Source organism: Lissotriton helveticus, chromosome 3_2 (assembly GCF_964261635.1).
Source record: "Lissotriton helveticus chromosome 3_2, aLisHel1.1, whole genome shotgun sequence".
Lineage (NCBI taxonomy): Eukaryota > Metazoa > Chordata > Amphibia > Caudata > Salamandridae > Lissotriton > Lissotriton helveticus.
The window spans coordinates 112,847,031-112,862,043 of record NC_136062.1 but is presented as its reverse complement, the minus strand read 5'-3'; the positions used below and the strand labels follow the sequence as shown (position 1 = coordinate 112,862,043).

At 45.8% G+C, this 15,013-nt stretch overlaps 1 protein-coding gene across 2 annotated transcripts in view; it reads left to right on the top strand.

Moving 5' to 3' along the window:
- The first annotated feature begins 2,819 nt into the window (after window positions 1–2,819).
- Window positions 2,820–15,013, top strand: part of CCPG1 (cell cycle progression 1) — a 387,788-nt gene continuing 375,594 nt past the window's right edge. The window contains exon 1 of one of the 2 annotated variants that reach the window (XM_078684863.1): window positions 2,820–2,973. The gene's annotated coding sequence lies outside the window, so the exon portion shown is untranslated. The remainder of the gene's footprint in view (window positions 2,974–15,013) is intronic. The other variant, XM_078684864.1, reaches the window with a different exon arrangement.

Sequence of the window (15,013 nt, the reverse complement as noted above, 5' to 3'; positions counted from 1 at the left end):
CAGGAGTTTCTTGTGTTTATTCCTCTCCTTCAAGTTCCAACTCGCCCGCCAAAGCCTATCTTGCTTCCTGCATCCCTGCCTCATGCGCCTAAGAGGCTCCGAAAACCAGGGTGCAGAAGGTTTATTTCTCGCAGAGTAGCAAGGCAAAGGGGGAGCCAGCACATCTACTGCAGCCCTAATGGCTTTGGAGAGATCAGAAGCGGCTAGATTAACATCCTCAAAAAGATCCGCTTTATAATTTTGCATCAGAGGGGCCAATGAGGTGCTCGTAACATTCCTGAAGTTCCTCCTAGATTTGATTTGGCTAGGGACCCCAATCTTCGCATGCATAGGGGCGACCCGGAGCTTCAGGGGAACGGCAAGGTGATCGGACCAAGGCAAAGGGATGGGATCGTCTGTTTTGAGCCTATCATCATTAGAAAAAAACGCATCCAGAATGTGACCCGCCTGATGAGTAGGGTGTTTGACCAGTTGCAAAAGGTCACATGCAGACAGTGAATCCAGAAAGGCCAAAGAATCTTTAGATTCAGGATTGTCCAAGTGAAAATTTAGATCACCCAGAACTGTCAGATTGGCAGATCCGAAATAGGGCTCTAGAATGTTAAGAAGAGACTGACTAAAGTCTGTCCTGGGCCCAGGTGGTCTGTACACTAGGATACCCACGAAAGGGGCGGCATAAGGAGATTTTATGAGAAAATAAAGGGCTTGAAAAGGATCGGAGGGCTTGGAGAGTTGAATGGTATGACAGGTATGGGAAGACCTATAAAGGATTCCAAGGCCACCTCCTCTACGCCCCACTCTATCCAATCTAGCTAAAGAGTAACCATCCGGCACAGCCTCTACCAAGTCAGGTCCCGAAGACTCCGAGGCCCAGGTTTCGGTAAGGAACACCCAAGTGGGCTTTCTTGCTGTGACGAATTCACTAAAGGCGATGTTATTTTTCACTAGAGATCTAGTGTTAATAAGAAAGCCCGTTTCCTTTAGGGGAGGAAGCGTAGGGGAGGTGACAAGAAAGGGGGGGGGGCCTAACAGTACGAGTTGACGGTAGCTTACCACAGGTGATCCAACAGTTACAAGAAAAGGCATTTTGTAAGGTGTCCGGAGACCAAGAAAAATGGCATGGAAGCCATACAGGTCTCAAACGGTTGAGATCCTGGTAAGAGTACAAAGGACATGCAAAGATGACATATCGAGTCCACCCGGGATCCGGAGTCTCCCGCCCTTTAGCCCGTCCTTAGCGCAGACGGGCGCAGACGGGCTGGACTCTGGCGTCACTACAGCTCAAACGCTGCGCGTAAAAAGGGCAGCTTTATATGCAGGTCAGCGTGTCCTTATGACAGCTGGTCTGCTAACAAAAATGGCGCCGCCAGGCGTCCAAGTCTCCCCCCAAGATGGCGCAAAAAGCGTGAGGTGAATCAGGGGACCCGCAAAAGCGCGGTGCTGTAAACAATTATAGTGCAGGTTGAGTGACTGAGCAAAGCCTATTAAAAACAGGGTAGAATACAAATAAATTTTAAACAATATAGCAAAAGGAATTATTTTAAAAACGCTATCGCGTTAGCAAATAGTCCGCCCTGCAGCGCGCTGTCTGCCCGAGCGTACTCGGAGATACTAACAAGGAGAGACAGTGCATGCACAACCTAGGCGAGACCCAAAAATGAGTCAACCCACTTCAGCCATTGGCTAACTTCACTTTGAGCAATAGCATTCTGCCATTTCAAAAAGAACACATCCGAGCACAAATTAGTGCCCTTAAGTGGCAGTCTCTACTATGGTAAAGTTTACTTTTTAGAGACACAAAAATATTGTATTTTAGATTGATGATGGTCAAGCCGTTTACCCAACAAAGTTCTGTAAACACCATGGGAAAACATTGACAGAGCCAAATGAGTAGTGGCCAAAGCCAGACATTAGATTTAGCAAAGCTTCGTTTTTTGAGTTTTCAGGTCTGTAATGAAACACATAAACTGTATCCAAATACGTGCGGATAGCAGGACGTACTATTTATCATGCCATTCTATTGGCACGGCTTAGGCGCTAAATACTCTCAAATCTGGAAAAGTAACACCGTTACACCGCTGAAAATTATTAATTTCTTTGTGAAACACTGCATTTGATAAGCTGTTATACTCACAAACACGCGTAATGGGAGGAGTATTGGATTGTGTGGACAAGCGCCGTGCTGCAGCAAGTCAGTTCAACTTCTGGAAGGTCTGGTCCTGTGCTCACCTCCGCCACATTTGTTGCTCGTTTCCATGGCAATCGAGTCCCCTGGCTACGGAGGTCACGTGATCTTAAGTGTTGCCTACCTTCCGGTAAATAATATGCGCATGCTCAAAAATTGTCAGCGAAATGAGCGTGCCTGCATTCAAAATGCAGGTGGCCTACCTAATAACCGTGTAGTTTCCTTTAGTGACGCTCATCATGGTCGTATATGACGGCACCAGCGCAGGGTGTGTTCCACAGAAGCCAAGGATACATCAACGTGTAGTTTGTATTTAACGTTGTAAGCGTACGCATAGACATTCCTGCATACAACGGGCTTCTGTCTAAAAAGTCAGGACTGGCTGATAGAGTTCCACTGTCACAAGCGTGCACTATCAGTTATTTACTTAAAGGGGGCACTATCAGTTGTTTACATATGCCGCTGTGTATGTCTGTCTTTTACGCCCCTCGCACGCGTCCACTGACGACACCACACCGCCCCTTTGTTGACTACTGGTACTTCCGCGTTGTTGCCTGGGTTCCTGGGTGTTGTATTTTTTTAAGGGGCTGGGCGGCCCAGTGGCCTGCCGCATGGACTACCCTTCCCATGCCGCACTGCGCGAGTCTCAGCCCTACGTATATTGTTTTCTTCTGAAGGTGGCGCTGCACAAACGGAACTTTAAGTTCTGACGAATAAACAAACACAGAAACTGAGGGAGGCTGATGTGAGACCTACGAGGCCGCCTTATGCATCGTGTGGACAGGCGGGTAAGTGATCTTGCTGGCGGGAAGGTGGAGAGTCGGACATTTCTTTCTGTAGATGCCATATACAGCGCAAGCAGCAGGTAGTTAGGGAAGGATAACCCCATCGCTGTGCCTCCACTATGCCAGTAATGCACTAAGAACAGCATAGTGCGCAATGTACGTGAATGGGGTCCTGCTCTCCGCGCCGCCTTCAGTAGTCATGAAGATAGTTGGTTAATCACCTCACGCCCCAGTAAACAGAGTATATGGGTCCTACTAAGCAAGGTGCTGCCGCTTGTGTCCAGCCACATGTCCAAAACCAGAGCCGGCTACCGTGATAATATAACCGCCCCCCCCCCCGTCTTAAATATCCTAAACTTTTTGTTATATTCCACCCTTCATGTTGGCTTTGGGCTATCTACCGAGCACCAGTAGTATGCGGCGCCTGACTGGTAAGCCTGCACCCGGATCTTCTCTAGATCACGAGTAAGTGAGAAACTATAGTATACACAAGACGATGGTGAACACATACATGACAGTCACAGCAAGCTTATCTGCCATATAGCAGCCTTCTGAATGCCATATCAAATGCTTGACTTTGCTTATACATGACTCTGATAATAGACATTAAATTGACATATTCTCCCCATTAGAACTCCCTTAATAATACCAGAAAAAGACACAGCAAACTTGTCTGGAACATAACCGTGTTTCTATGCTTCATATTGGAACAGACTCCATTAGCGGATTATGAACAGTTCCATTTGGTGCACAGATTAAAGGAGTTTAACTTAATTTAGCGCTCTGTATAGGCTTGTGATGTCCCAGCCTTTTGTTGGAGCCTAGCCGGTATGTATTCTCCAAGATTCCGTCCATTGTCCAATTAAAGTTATGAACCTCCTACGAGAACTGTTTACTTATTCTTTTAAATGTATGGGGTGAAGTTTGTGGAATATAGTCACTAATTGAATACCTTTATTTAAGTTGAAGGGATCTTGGTTCTAAAGCCAGATCCATACCCCTGGTCCCAAAACTCACAAAAACATTTTATCCATTGCCGAAGGTCTATATGTTTGTGCCCAGTCATTCATAACATAGTATGCCCTTGTCACTTTCATGCCCATGACTAAAATGTCCAAGACTTGTCGATTAACAGATTGCACTGTTGACAATAAACAACACTTAAAGATTTTGGTCCTTCATCTTTGCCTCCAGTGGTCCACTTTAAAGGTTCCTCTTTAGATCACTCAGTGCATGCATACTTAACCAGAGACAAGATATTATTATCTCCCCTCAAGAGACAGGAATCCTGGCTGTCATTATTGACCATTAATTCAGTGTTCAGAATCCCGTATCTTGGGTAGTGATGCAGTTCAAGACAACGTGTTTGAGCCACACTCCATTTTAATAAAAGCTACTTTCCCAATCCAAAGACGAATGGGTCACTAAGCAATAGATACATTCACAGTTCAGAACATGTGTGCTGCAAGTGGACAGTGAAGGAACCATATCTCCGAGATTGTTTCCCTCCACCAACACACGATTATGTTATTGAGACTAGCCAGAAGGCATGCGGGTCACCTACCTTCCCATCCATTCCCATGGCGTTCTGGGAGTAGTGCTTTGGTGAGGTTGTTTTTGATTTTTTTTTTTTTTTTTTTACTGAGAGCAAGGGCAAGGACTTTGTCATGGTTAATGTGGTCACTTCATCTTGTGCTGAACATTAGGTGTTAGGAGTGGTTTGTACATGTTGCTGCTTTATTTGATTTTTTTTAATGGTGTCTCTGGACTTTACTTTACACGTGTGACACATCAATAATCTGTGCCCCCTCTGATTCTATGCTTCATTGAAACTTAGTTCCCTTTGTGATGTATAGCGCAGCAGCAGCACTGTGCTCTTTACCTACCTTTCCTGATCCGCCTACAAACGTTTCCCCCTTTGAAAGATCATGTTACACGCCACTTTTCATCCTGGGCATCACTGTTCGTCATTCTTGACATCACCCTTCCTGCGCTTCTCAATCTATTAGCGTATTCACTTTTGATCATTTCATCTTCTCCCTGCTCACACCTCTTCAAATTACACTTTATGCCTAATAAATCCCTATCATTGCAGCTCTGGAATTTCCTTGTCCACACTATTTATCCCTCTTATTACTTCTGTCCACTTGACTTTTATATTTCTCCAGCTGAGGTAATTAGTTTATGCACAGCAACTCCCACCAATGTTTGCAGAGAATTGCCACTCTACTGAGCTAGGCTTATGCATCATTTTAATAATGACATCCGGTGCAGAATTAATAAGTGTGCAATTAAGGGCTGTTGCTTCGTGAACACAGGACCACATTCCTTTGCCAAGGTTGTATTCCACATAAGCTGACCATAGTTTATTCATGTGAACCTACTGATGCGCCATTTGCCATACACTATGTGGCATATTAGTAAAGAAATACTTTATTTCGGCCAAAGGCCATAAAAGTTTCACACAAAAACATGAATTTTTCAGTTGCTTCTGCTCCACAGTACTGTGTATGTATATTTAACACCTGTTTAAGCTAAAATTCATCAAGCAGTATATATAGATCTTCATCAGTCTCGGGATAAAAACAGTATAAATTGATCACTTGGTATTTTAATGTATACCCTTGTTATATGCATGTTTAAAATCAGCTACAACTATGCATAATAAGTTTTAAACGATTCCAAGTGCTTTTCCAAGTAAAGTGCATTGTCCGTTGCAACGTCACAGTTTTAATCCCGTTTTAATTTTTACAATCCCTACTGCAAACAAGTATCGGAAGAGGGTGAATATTACATACGGTGCGGTGCTAGCTGTCAGCACCCTCAGGGCATCTTGGTGCTTCCTGAATCCCAGGGTGTTGCACAGCAGGCATATCCATTTCCTCCTTACATGACTTTATGCTGTGAAAAAGAATAGAATGTGCGCTATGTTTTTGATAGGCCTTAAAGTGCGTGTAGTACATTAAGTACAGGTGCAATCTCCATTTGTTCCCCAATTTGCTGTATAACTCTTGATCTGCAGAGTGCCATATCTTAATTTTAGATACAGAATTCTTGCTATATGTGGTAGTACATTATCAAGAAATTCTACAAAGCTTGGGTTAGGTTTTATAATAGGAAATTGGGTTGTTAACCTTTCCAACCCTGGGTCACAATGAAGGGCTTTCAAAGTGTGTAACCATTAAGTTCTTTTCAGTATATTTTTGCAGCTTGATGTTAGGTTCTGAGTAACCTCAAGGATTTTATAATCTATGAGCAATGTTACATTAAGTGCAGCATTGTCATCCTAAGCTGGTCATCTCAAAGATCTTCAGCAGTCATCAGCATATTTCTCCTTGTTTGGAACACATCAGGGTCATGAAGAAAACTTGGGGGCATATTACCAAGGAAGTGGCGGACCTTTTTTGTTCTGAGCCGGCTGTCTGGGCCCCCTATTTGTGTTCCTTGTTTAATGCCATCCTATAGGGTATGGCGATTCCCACTACCAGGGCTGGGGCTGAAATTATTCAAATTTTCAAAAAGGGCTCCCGGCTCGTTCCTGCCTACTATCGCCCCAATAGCCTCAAAGATGTAAGCCAGAAAATCTTCGCCCGTGCACTCCTGTGGCGAATGCAAACCTGGATGTAGGAGCATAATGCTCTTACCCCCCTCAAAGCCAGGTTTAGAGCAAAGATTATTTATTTATTTGGAAATTTTATATAGCGCAACAGATGCCTCAGCGAAGGGGCGTCCCAGCGCTTCAGGTCATGCCAACAGAGAGCAGAAGCTAGGCCCTAAGAGAGGCGGCTAGGCCCTGGGAAATAAGAACGTTTTAATAGCTTTACGGAAGGACAGAAGGCAGTCTAAATGGCGGATCTGCACAGGCAGAGAATTCCATAATTTGGCAGCAAGGTACCGAAAGGACCGACCCCCAGCTCCAAGTCGCTTCACCCGGGGAACCGTGGCAAGGCAGTGCTCGGCCGAGCGTAGCTGGCGAGTAGGTACATAGGGGATCAGTAGATTGGACAGAATCTCAGGAGAGGATTTTTTTTAGAATTTTAAAGGTCAAACAAAGGGCCTTAAAATGAATCCTTCGAGGCACAGGCAGCCAGTGCATGCGCTGCAAAGCATCCGTCGCAGAGCACGTTCTAGGGAGCCGCAGAAGGACTCGGGCCGCTGCATTCTGAACCCTTAAGAGGCGCGTGACTTCCGCCTTATTGGCTCCCAATAGAAGTGAGTTAGCGTAGCCCAGCCTGGACAAGATAGTTGCTTGGACTATCAGCTGGCGGGTGGGAGGGTCAAAGAAACCAAGCATAGGTCGTAGACCTCGGAGAAGACCGAAGCAGGAACCAGCGATCTTCTTCGTATGCTCTTGGAAATCCAGTTTGGTGTCGAACCAGACCCCCAAGTTTTTTCCCGCCGGCTTAGGGGTGGGGGCACCACCCATGGAATTCGGCCACCAATTGTTTGCTCCAGAGTCCATTATCTTTCCCCACCAGTAGCACCTCTGATTTATTAGCATTGAGTTGCAAGCAGTTAGTGGTCATCCACTGCGCGACCGCTGCAAGGCCAGCCTGAAACTGCGTGGCACCCTGAGTGTGATCTTCAGAGAGGGCCACCACCAGCTGAGTATCGCTAGCGTACGAAATCATGGTCAGGCCATGGTCTCTTGCTACCGCCGCCAGAGGTTGCACATAAAGGTTAAACAGGACCGGGCTTAGAGCTGAGCCCTGAGGGTCCCCCTGCTTGATGGCATGAGCATGGGAGAGGAAGGGGGGGGCCGTGACCTGAAATGCTCGGTCAGAAAGAAAAGAACGGAACCACTCCAGGGCCGGCCCTACCACCCCCACTTCCTCCAAGCGGCGTAAGAGAATCTGATGGGAGACCGTATCAAACGCAGCGCTGAGGTCGAGCAGGATGAGCGCCGCAGTCTGGCCCTCGTCCAGGATGGTACGTAGATGTTCACACACTGCTATAAGTGCGGTCTCGGTGCTATGGCCCGGGCGGAACTCGTTCTGGGTGCGATCTAAGGCGCCAGTGTTGCTCAGGTGGCCAGAGAGAATATTGTTAGCGTGGGCTTCAGCAATTTTTGTGACCCAGGGTAACAGGGATATGGGGCGAAAGTTTTCTGGATTAGCAGGGTCCAGAAAAGGTTTTTTCAGCAGGGGAACCACCCTCACAGTTTTCCAAGGCATGGGCACAACTGCTGTAGTAAAAGAAGAGTTTATAATCTGGCATATAGGTGTCAATAGCACAGATAGAGCATCTCTGAATTGGACAGGTTTCATAGGGTCGATAGGAGAGTCAGATTTGACCCTCTTACTTAACGTAAGGAATTCGTCGTGGGACACAGGGGGGATAACAGCTAGAATAGTAGGCCGAAGAATAGTAGAGGGAGCAAAGTCCGTTGGGACAGTGGCAAAGGATTTATAGATAGTTTCAACCTTTTGAACAAAGAAAGAGGCTAGATCCTCACATTGTTGTTCAGACGTGATATATGTTGTGGCGGGATCTTTCCTAGTTTTGAAATCATGGAGTATTTTAAAGATGCTTTTGACCGGATTATTGCTGGCCTTAATCTCATTGGCGAGGAAGGCAGAGTGAGCCTGGTGTATAGCCTTGTGGTAGCGTTTAATCGCTTCCTGATAAAGCTTTTTTGCCCCAGGGTCGTAGGCCTTTATCCAAGCGCGTTCGAGCTTTTTACAGAAGCTGCGTAGAGCGGCTAAGGAGTCATCAAACCAGGCATTCGACTTCGAACACCGGCCCTTTGACCGTTTGGCTGGAATCAGGGAGTCTAGAGCCTGGAATATCCAGTCACAAAATGTGTTGTAGGCTTGCTCGGGGTTCGTGTCTAAAACAGGACAGGAGGATGACAGAGTGGAACACAGATCTATTATATCAAGTTTATGCCAACAACGTCTAAGCGTGGCCTTGAGGTTGGCTCTGGGAATGACCGTGGAGAGGGGGACCAAGAAGGTGATTAAAAAATGATCAGTCCAACACATAGGGCTGGGTGTCTCGACCATAAGAGCAGGGATGTTGGAAAACACAGGATCAAGTAAATGCCCAGCTAAGTGAGTGGGGCCCACTACCGACTGTTTTAGTTGGCAAGCCGCGAAATCGGCGAGCAAGCTACTGATTTTGGGATCGTTGGGGTGGTCAAAATGCAGATTAAGGTCCCCGATCAGGCAGAAGTTCGATGCCTTAAGCGCCAGTGAGCCGGCGGCATCGATAATGGCTGCCTTGAAATCATCGCTGGCTCCAGGGGGGGCGATAAACTAGAAGGCCAGAAATGGATGAGTGAGCATTAAAGGAGATGGCAAAACGGGCGCATTCGCACCCAGCCACTTCCTCCTTGACGAAAGTACAATTATAGCAATTTTGAAAAATCACTGCTATACCCCCGCCTCTGGACTCCCTATTAAGCGTTAGAATACTAAACCCCAGGGGAAGGGTAAGACCAGGTTCAGCCACTGAGGCATCTGTCAGCCAAGTTTCGGTGATAAACAGCACATCAGGCGACTCATCCTCAATAAGGTCGAAGACCTCCATATAATGTTTTACCAATGAACGGACGATTCAAAAGCAAAATTTTAGCAGTAGGTCTAAGAGGAGCGGAGGCCCCTGGAGATTGAACCCTATAACCGCATGTAGGACAGCAAAAAGGGCCTACCTCTCCAACCCCTTGATGCAGATCACATGATCCGCTGCGCAGACCGATGGACAGCAAGTGTTCCCTGGTGTAACTCAGCGCCCCTGGCTGGGAACCACCAGCGTGTCTGGCGGCGTCCAGGCGCGGACGGGCGCAGACTGGCTAGCCTTTGGCACGCCCCCGCTGCGCGCGTCCGCTGCGCTCCAGTGCCATGGAGGGGTTAAATAGGAAGCCTTGAGACCGGGACCGGGAGAGGAAAAGACTAGCCCGCCTCCCTTACAAGATGGCGGCCGTGGGATGGCAAACCAGAAGAGAAAAAAGACCCCACAGGCCGGGCCAGAGCAGTGCTCCCTCCACAACAATCAGCCCGCTATTGGCTGCGGTGGACCGGGGAGGTGCAAAGGCTGCTTCACCCAACTGTACAGCAGGTAAGTGACACACGCTAAAAGTGCTCAGAGTTCGTGCAACATAAAGGATAAAAATACAATGGTGCAACAGACCTAGCAAGTATTAAAAGTATGTTTTTTTTCAAAAATTAGAGGCAATCTCACACACACACACACTAGCAGCTCGCGAAGCATAGGGCAAGCCGTCCGCTTCTGCCGTCAACTACAGGCTTACCACAACCGATCACATTTTCAGGCTGCAACTTTTATATTGGAAAACTGTGACCATAGAGGGTGGCAGCCTCTACTTAATCTTTTTGGACTTTAAATCCAAATTCGATCTCGTCCCAAGGGATAAACTATGGGCAATCCTACTGCACATGGGAGTCCCGGAGTACCTTTGCCACCAGTTGAAACTTTATACCAAGGTAATTTTGCACAAATTAGGTTTGGCAAAAATGGCGAACTTTCATTTGGGGTCACTGCTCATCAGGCTCTCTACAGCTTGCAGAGAATTCCTTCGCTAGGCAACTTATCGGTCTTCCTGCTAGCTCCCCACTAACACCTCTCCCAACGGACCTCAGGATTAGACCCATCTCAGAAGAAGTAGCTCTCGGGTCTCTTTTATACTGGCGATGTCTGTGGAGCACTCCCGAACTGGTTCCATATAGGGACGAGCTGAGCGAAGTTATGGGCCTCCAAGGTGCGGGAAAACTCCCATGGTTGGCATGCATTAGGAACATCTGTGATGCCTTGGGGAGGAGCAACCTGTGGAATACTGCAGCAGAAGCCTGTCTCGTGACCTCTAGAAAGGTACTTTCAGAGAGTTATAGAGAATATAAATTGGACCAGCTACAGAGGAGGTCCGCGCAAGGTCGTTTGACCCTTAGGTTTCTGGAAGTAAAAGACCAATACAGGTTAGAACTGGTTCTGGCCGACATTCAGCAGCTCCTTGCCAAGAAGCTCTACCTCCAATTCAAACAAAGGGTGCTCCCCATGCGCACATTTACTAACAAGTGTGCGTGTTCTCCCAGTCTGGTTTGCCCAGCCTGTGAGAATGCACACACGACTGAAATCCATGTGTTAGTCTTGTGCCAAGGTTACAGGAGGGCAAGGATCCGTTGGCTGTTACAGCTATGTAGGAATCTGGGGTCCAGACATTGATGCAAGGTTTTTAGGCTATTTAAATATTATACCGATATGCCTATTGTGTTCTCTATCTCGCGTTTTTTATTCTCCATGTGGTGTACTCGTAGAGCTATTTTAAAGAAAAGCTCATAAGTTTGCCCAGTTCATCATTATCCATCATGCAAATTGGCCCCCACACTCTTTTTTTAAAAATTTTTTTTTTAAATGAATGAAATCATTTGATGACCTACTTGTTTATTATTATTTTAATGAACAAGTGTCTCATAAATCATTGTTTTTAAATTGTCTTATTGTAAACTAGATGTTTGTAAAATATCTTGGCTTTTCCCTTACTCGCATCGGTCTCTGTTCCACCCGAGTCCTTTTTACGCACTTTAGTATGTATGGCTTTAATTTTAAGCAATAACCTTTATGTTGCTGAAGCTTTGCACATTCACTTTTTTCTTTCTCAGGAACTGTAAGCCAAGTTGGTGGTTCTAATGAATCACTTTGGATTTTCCTTATATTTATGCCATTGTCCAGACATTACTCATGCATTTTATTGAAATTGCCATTTGAAATATCGTAATTGATCTGTTTGAAGGCTTTGCTCATATACCTTTTAATAAGATCACATCTGAGAGAAGACTATCTCATGCTAAAGCTACCTCATTGTTTATGCAGATGCATTATATCGATCTCTATCCTGTGGCTAATGTAAAGGCCACATGTTCTCCTCTGGATCCGTTGAAGCCAGCCCTCATCAGTTTGCTTTCTCCGCTGTGCCGTGGTCCGATATTGACCCTTATTAATTTGTCTTTGGCAACCGGAGTAGTCCCCTCCTTTTGGAAGCAGGCGGTAGTCACCCCAGTTCTGAAAAAGGCTACTTTAGATCCGCTCCGGCCTGAGAACTATCGCCCCATATCTCTCCTGCCCTGGACTGCTAAAGTGACCGAGGCTCATGTTAATTCCATTCTATCTGACCATCTGGCCCGCAATCAGATTCTGGACTCTAGTCAAAATGGCTTCCGCTCTGGACACAGCACAGAGACCGCCCTGCTCCACATTATCGAGCATCTACGCCTGGTGCTTGACTCCGGGCGTACGGCAGCGCTCCTTCTATTAGATCTGAGCGCTGCCTTAGATACTGTGTCCCACTGCATTTTGATTCAACGCCTAGAGGAAGCCGGAGTCACGGGAATCGCTCTTCAGTGGTTTCGATCTTTTCTATCTGATCGAACCTTTAAAGTGGCTATACCACCTTGCCAGTCCACTACCTATCCCTTGGATCTGGGAGTCCCACAGGGCTCCTCGTTGAGTCCCACTCTGTTCAACTTGTATGTGAAACCGCTAGCGGGAGTCGTCAAACAGTGGGGTCTGACAATGGCCTCATATGCTGACGACACACAGCTAGCGGTGACACTGAGTGGAGACCCTGAGGTAGAGGCTCCCAGATTCCGAGCTGGACTCGTAGCAGTAGCCAATTGGCTTCGTACCAACTGCCTACAATTGAATGCTACTAAGACTGAAGTGATGGTCCTAGGAAAACATGCTGAGCTATGGGGTGATCAGTGGTGGCCTCCAGAACTGGGTGTCACTCCCATACCGGTCACAGAGGTGAAAAATCTAGGGATCTGGCTAGATCCTGCGCTCACCTTCATTGGGCATACGAAGAGGGTTGCAGGTACATGCTACGGCATATTGCGAGGCATAAGGCCGGTCCTTAAATACTTCGATCCCCCAACTCGGCAGCTCGTAGTCCAAGCCTCTATACTATCTCGGTTGGACTATGGAAGTGCGCTGATGCTGGGGGCTAACCAGGCTGAGGTAGCCAGACTTCAGAGGGTGCAAAATGCTGCGGCACGGGCCATTGTTGGTCTCCCCAAGTATTGCTCTGTCTCCAGCACTATCTCTTCTCTTCACTGGCTGCCGGTCAGGCAGAGGATCAAGTTTAAAGCACTCTGCCTGGCGTTCAAAATTTTGAAACTTTCTTCCCCACCGGCTCTGGTTAATCTACTGACCCCTTACATCCCTCTGAGATCTCTTAGATCTGAGGCCTTGCATTTGGCGATCTGCCCTCGGTTCAAACTCAGCAGAATGGGTGGTCGCTCTTTCCGGGTGCTTGCTGCGGGACTATGGAACTCGCTTCCAGCGCACACCCGTGCCATGAATGATTTGTCAATTTTTAGGCGAACTATTAAAACGTTCTTGTTTTCTACCTCTGAATAGCTCTCTTTTATTCTGCCTGTTATGTTACAGTACCTGTCTGAGCCCCTGGACGCCCCTTTGCTGGGGTATCAGTGCGCTTTAAAAATATAAATAACATAACATAACATAACATTGTGTGTACATTGTACAACCATTTTTACGTCTTCTACAATTGTGGTAAGGCTAGTGAGAAGGTGAGTTGATCTCGCCAACAAAAAAAATCAGACAGGAAATTTGTTTTTCTTCAAAGCACTATCTGGTCTCACGTAGCCCAAAGGATATTATCTGTGAGTTGTATGCAAAGTATCGTATTTTTAGTTGTGCTTTTATGGCCTTACAGGCCGAAATAAAGATTTATGATGATGATGAGAATGGAGAGGAGCAGTCAGATAGACTGACAGAAAGGAGGAATATCTAGAGAAGAGACATAAAAGAGACAAGGGAATGGCATTAAGTAAGAGGATATAGTAATGATGAACATTAAGGAGGGAGTGAAGTGATGAAAAAGCACCAAAATATTGATTATAGGAAGAGAGAAGAGAGGAAAGGCGGAGCTGTGATGGCTCTATTTATCGGTAAGAGTTTATGATTATGTGAGTGAGAGACATAGGGAAGAAAGAGACAGACCTGTTGAAATTATTAAAATAAGCAGAGCCCGTACTGTCTTTAAAAGAAGGAAGGATTTACATAAGTACAGCTAGAGGAGCACAAAGCAAAATAGTTGTTAAAAAGCACACGTTCACGTCACTAAAAGTTGCATTGTGTACTGACAAATGCTCCAGCTACTTTGTTAAATCTAAGAAAGTGAAGCAAAAGTGACTAATTGGAAGATCACATAAGAAGTAATCTCAGCAAAAAAAGATAGACCGTTTGTTTAAAGTTTGTTGCTAATTGCTTGGTTAGAGCTAATGCCAAAGCAGATGGAATCCCATTGACTGAGGCTATCTGAATTGATTGTGTCAAACAGCTTTCTAGGCGTGATGGGTCGGCACTGCTGAAACAAGGAGCAAAACTCTTTATTTGATATTTAACTGTCTTATGATGTACTGGTTGCGATTTCTGCAAGTGCTTGATCTTGAAAAGGAAATTTAACCAGCCCTGTTGGTGTAGGGAATCAGAAACAAGCTTGATTCGATTTTAAACATTAAAATCATTAAAGCATACATATAAAAGATAAATACATCATCGTGGTTAAAATGAAAAAAGTTCATTGATGCACAGTTATCACTGGTAAACGTCCAAGAATTCATAGTGTACATGTCAACATTTTCTAATTACCCGAGACAGTCCTAATTAATCCATTTGACACTTAAGAGGTCCATCTCATTACATTTCTTGTGACTCAATTATTTAGAGATTTCCTAGTCCTCAACACACTCTTTAAAAAAAAAAACACCATTGAGCCAATGCAATCAAAATTTCCCAACATCTGTAAATGCATAAATGCTGGGCGACATTGCCTCCATCCTCCCTGTTTTAGTAGGGGTATTATCCAGCTACGCCTTTCGCTACTATAGTACTTGCAAAGCAAAACAAAATTGCATGTATGGTACTCTGTATGGAAGTATTGTCGCAAGGGCAACAGCGAGGTTCCTTTGACCAGTCGTTAATGACAGGCTGGGTAATCAAGTAATGGAAGGTCCCGAATCTAAATCTAGTCAATAGGTATCTATCGTATCCATCCATAACA